The following is a 6,000-nucleotide window of genomic DNA, read 5'->3' on the forward strand; positions in this document are numbered from 1 at the left end:
AGCACTCCAAGGTACCCCAGCATTTTCAGTGCATGGGCTGCAGCATTCTGTACTGAAAGCTGCATGTGTGTCCTTGCAGTCGCAGAAGCAATTAAACGGGCTGTGGCCATTAAAATGCAGCTGCTGGCCCGAGCACTGCGGTACCAGGGAATCTACCCAGGGCCGCAGAAAAGGACACCATGGCATGGGCCGTAGGTTCTCCACCTCTGGATTAATGGTTCAAATAAATGACCATAAAGCAAGAACAAGTAAGGCATAGCAGCGTGGAAAGACCCAAAGCTTAATGCCAATCCTTAGGCAGCTTCACACACACATACTGTCTGCTGGACACACACTACACCGTGTTCCAAATTATTATGCAAATTGGATTTCAGTGTCATAATTTTATTGTTTTGTTTTTCAAATAAATTCATGGATGGTATTGTGTCTCAGGGGTCAATGGATCACTGAAATCAATCTTAAACACATCTGATACTTAGTTTTCCAGGTGATTCTAATTAAAGGAAAACTACTTAAAAATGATGTTCCACATTATTAAGCAGGCCACAGTTTTCAAGTAACATGGGAAAAAAAGGATCTCTCTGCTGCCGAAAAGCATCAAATAGTGCAATGCCATCATCAAGAGATGAAAACATTAAGCGTGATCATCGTACTGTTATGAGATTTGTGGCTGAATATGAGCACAGACGAGTTCGTGCTGATAAAGGCATAATGAGGAAGGTTTCTGCCAGGGAAGTTCATTGGATTAATAAAGCAGCTGCTAAAAAGCCATTACAAACCAGCAAACATATATTTGAAGCTGCTGGTGCCTCTGGAGTCCTTTGAACCTCAAGGTGTAGGATCCTTCAAAGGCTTGCTTTGGTTCATAAACCTACTATTTGGCCACCCCTAAACAGTGTTCACAAGCAGAAATTGTTGCAGTGGGCCCAGACATACATGAAGACTAATTTTCAAACAGTCTTGTTTACTTATGAGTGTCGAGCAATCCTGGATGGTCCAGATGGATGGAGTAGTGAATGGTTGGTGGATGGCCACCATGTCCCAACAAGGCTGCGACATCAGCATGGAGGTGGAGGAGTCATGTTTTGGGCTGAAATCATGGGGAAACAGCTGGTAGGGCCCTTCAACGTTCCTGAAGGTGTGAAAATGACCTCTGCAAAGTATATAGAGTTTCTGACAGACAACTTTCTTCCATGGTATAAAAAGCAGAAATGTGCTTTCAGAAGCAAAATCATCTTCCTGCATGACAATGCACCATCTCATGCTGCAAAGAATACCTCTGAGTCATTGGCTGCTATGGGCATAAAAGGAGATAAACTCATGGTGTGGCCCATATCTTTCCCTGACCTCAACCCCATAGAGAACCTTTGGAATATCATCAAGCAAAAGATCTATGAGGGCGGGAGGCAGTTCACATCAAAACAGCGGCTCTGGGAGGCTATTCTGACTTCATGCAAAGAAATACAAGCAGAAACTCTCCAAAAACTCACAAGTTCAATGGATGCAAGAATTGTGAAAATGAGATCAAAGAAGGGTTCCTATGTTAACATTATCAGACTGGGAAGGTTCCTGGTTATTTGGCCCTTCTCAGCCTAAAAATACCAGCCCACAGTCACCTCAGAATTGGTGCATCACATTAGCTTGCTCGGTTCTTCACGATTGCCCCCCCCCCCCCCCCCGAGGTGGCAATCGTGGTAATATTTTTTTGGGTTGATGTCAGCTGTATAAAGACAGCTGGCATCAAGCTCAGGGGTTAGTGATGGAGAGGTGTCTATCGGACAACCCCATTACTAACCCAGTAAGTTAAAAGAAAATGAAAAAATTAAATATTTTATAAAAAACTTCCCGATTTCCTGGTTCAAGAATTTATTCATAAAAAAACACCATGCTGGTCCAATGCAGTCCAAGGACTACGATGTAGTCAATAAATGGCAGCCCGAAAGGCATAAAAAGAGAAAATTAAATAAATAAAAACAAGAGACAGTCCCTCATTCATGCTCTTGGCACCATCCCAGCAGGAGGAGATGCCCTCAGGTTAGTATGCTTATTGTCAGCCGATGAACTTTTTACATCATATAGGACCTGAGCATATGGCTACATATATGACTCTACTAATCATGTTGTTAGTTTAATCAACTTATGTGTGACATATATTCATTAAATTTTTGTAACTTTCTGTGACAAAGTCACTGGTAAACTACTGGGTGGGAGATACATAGTTACATAGTTACATAGTTATTAAGGTTGAAGGAAGACTTTAAGTCCATCTAGTTCATCCCGTAGCCTAACCTAACATGCCCTAACATGTTGATCCAGAGGAAGGCAAAAAAAAACCCATGTGGCAAAGAGTAAGCTCCACATTGGGGAAAAAATTCCTTCCCGACTCCACATACGGCAATCAGAATAGTTCCCTGGATCAACGCCCTATCGAGGAATCTAGTACATATACCCTGTAACACCTTGTGTTCAATCATATACTTTTCCAGAAAGGTATCCAGTCCCCTCTTAAATTTAAGTAATGAATCACTTATTACAACATCATACGGCAGAGAGTTCCATAGTCTCACTGCTCTTACAGTAAAGAATCCGCGTCTGTTATTATGCTGAAACCTTTTTTGCTCCAAACGCAGAGGATGCCCCCTTGTCCCTGTTTCAGGTCTATGATTAAAAAGGTCATCAGAAAGGTCTTTGTACTGTCCCCTCATATATTTATACATTAAAATAAGATCACCCCTTAGTCTTCGTTTTTCCAAACTAAAGAGCCCCAAGTGTAATAACCTATCTTGGTATTGCAGACCCCCCAGTCCTCTAATAACCTTGGTCGCTCTTCTCTGCACCCGCTCTAGTTCAGCTATGTCTTTCTTATACACTGGAGACCAGAACTGTGCACAGTATTCTAAGTGTGGTCGAACTAGTGACTTGTATAGAGGTAAAATTATGTTCTCCTCATGAGCATCTATGCCTCTTTTAATGCATCCCATTATTTTATTTGCCTTTGTAGCAGCTGCCTGACACTGGCCACTGAATATGAGTTTGTCATCCACCCATACACCCAGGTCTTTTTCATTGACAGTTTTTCCCAGAGTTTTAGAATTAAGCACATAATTATACATCTTATTACTTCTACCATACGTATCACTAAGGTTGTTATCTTTAGTTATATGAACTTAGGGAACTTGCTCCAGCACACTGAGTGCTTAGAGGGCTTAATTGGCTATTTTAATGGCTAGATTTTTAAGTGAACAGCTGAAGAGCAGATGGGAGGCCAGTCAGCATATCTCCTCCCCAGAATGGAGTTTAGAAGGTAAATAGTCAGCCTCCTGAATCATTCAGTGGTAGGTGTGCCTTGAGTTGTGAACTCCAGAGTTGTGTGTGTGGAGGTTGCAGATATGCTGGATTGAGTGTCTTTGGTAAAAGGATTAAAATAAAAATAACAAAGGGGATGCTTAAAGATGGCAGGGTAATCTATATGGTTAATTATATAACTGCAAAAAGTGAAATAAATAAGAAGTAATATCCCTGCAACCAAAAAAGCTGGACCAGAATAGTGATATATGGACAATCAGAATATACAAAAGAAAAAACAACCAAGAGCCGCAAAAGGAAACTGACCATGAAGTCCCGTGTATTATGATGAAAACATATAATTTATTTAAACAGGTACAATAACAGAAAAAGCATCAATGATAGTAAGGCAGCGTGTAGAAATGTGCATTGGGGAGGATGCCACCCAGGGGGCCAGGGATCCTTATTGCCTCAGTAAGTTACCTTTCACTTGTGATTCACTCGTGCATTGTTTTTATTGCCTTTGTGTGAATCTCCGCTCTGTGCTACATTCGTTTCAGGATTACATGGTTTACACATATTCACAACCAGTGCTGTGAAATTTATGATACACGTGTTTATGTTTACCATTAGTGATGAGCGAGTATACTCGTTGCTCGGATTTTCCCGAACACGCTCAGGTGGTCTCTGAGTATTTATGAGACTGCTCGGAGATTTAGTTTTCATCGCCGCAGCTGAATGATTTACAGCTACTAGACAGCTTGATTACATGTGGGGATTCCCTTGCAACCAGGCAACCCCCACATGTACTCAGCCTGGCTAGTAGCTGTAAATCATTCAGCTGCGGCGATGAAAACTAAATCTCCGAACACTAACAAATTCTCAGAGACCACCCAAACGTGCTCGGGAAAACCCGAGCAATGAGTATACTCGCTCATCACTATTTATCATGTATTCACATTAACAGCAGTCCAGTTCCTTTTTGCATTAGCACTTTAATTTATTTATTTGTATACTTTGTTTATTTATATTGGGCTATATTGGTTCTTACTCTTTTTACCACACAATTGGTTGTGTATATTAACTTGGCACTTTTTACCCAGTTCCACTGGTCTTTTATTCTTCTGGGTGTGCAGCCTTTGTTTGTATGTAATTTTACTTTATTACTATCATTGATGCTTTTTTGGTTATTGCACCTGTTTAATTAAATAAATTCTATGTTTTCATCATAATATATGGGAATTCATGGTCGGTTTCCTTTAGTGGCTCTTGGTTGTTTTTGATAAAAAGGACTAAGAAGCTAGACTCTAAGCCAGGTGGGCTAACCTGCCCTATTTTCTGGACTTGCTACTTTTTGTTTTACCTTATGAAGGACCATGGCCGCATTTGCGTTTTCTGGTGACGTGGTTTATGAGGGTTGCAATAAACCAGTTCATGTTTCTACCTCTATGTGCCGCCAAGTGAGCTGATCTACCACAATACGTTATTACAAACCTTTTGATCTGTGCATATTACGTCTCTTCCAGCTGCTTGTTGCCACCTTGTGTTCAATCATATAATTTTCAACATTATAATAAAAATTGATTTTTAATTTGATTTATAGCCTCTATCACTTGTGGTTATACTCTTTTTTGTGTATTGGTGATATATTGTTTAGAAGTATGGCCATGCCATTAGTATCACTTAATTATACAATTATACATTTGTCTTTATTATGTTTTTGACTTTTGGTATTATAGCTGTTTCTGTATTTTACAGGTTTAGCTGCTGCTGCTGGCATGGATTATCGATCCAGGGAAAGCTCCTGGATAGATCAGCGCAATAACGTTTTTTAATAATGAGTATACCTTGGTACAGTCGGATGGTCAGGGAAATACCAATAAACTTCAAAAATCTATTACTACATAAATGCACAAAATGGTGGTGAAATGGTGCCTTTCTGAAAAACTATCTTCAAAAACAGTTAACCCTTGAGGGTTAAGGATTCAAATATTTCCCCCATTCCCTATTGAAGATGAATCATTCATATTCAAAATAAGAGGAAATTTGTACTATAAGTTTGTTAAAATTTATTGAACTGCTAATTGGATATAATAAACAATTTTTAGAGAAACTTGAGAAAGAAATTGACTAGCAATTTGAAAATTTGAAGGATGAATCTACTGGTGAATTTCCAGCTTTAATACATCAATGGAAAAGAACTTTGATGACTGGGAAAAATAAATCCAAGATAATCAATCTACAAAATTATCTTGGGATGTTAGTGAATTTCAAAATAACCGTGTTTATAGGGGGAGGAGAAATAACACAAAAACTATTCTCCCCAGAAGGAGATCTGTATCTATGTCCTCCTTATCATCAAGAAATCATTCAGATATCACACATCTGGAAAGAAACATAAGTCCAAACAAGAATAATAGAAAATGCGAAAATAAACAAGTTAATCAACAAATAAACGGAAACAAGAGAATCATGATCAACCATCAAACACATGAAGGTAATAAATTTACCTGATTACAACTTTTCTGATTGCGATTTAGCAGTATTATCTAAAGGCCTTACATTCTCTGCATGGCCATTTTGACATGTTCACAGCAGTGAAAAACTTGAATATTTTTGCCAGATCCCTTATTTTAAATAGATGGTTCCACGATGAACTATCTCCCTCAGAAGAAGAACAAGAGGCGTTGCTTATCTTGGAAGAACTAGTGGTTG

The sequence above is a fragment of the Ranitomeya imitator genome, chromosome 2 (genome assembly GCF_032444005.1).
Source record: "Ranitomeya imitator isolate aRanImi1 chromosome 2, aRanImi1.pri, whole genome shotgun sequence".
Classification (NCBI taxonomy): domain Eukaryota; kingdom Metazoa; phylum Chordata; class Amphibia; order Anura; family Dendrobatidae; genus Ranitomeya; species Ranitomeya imitator.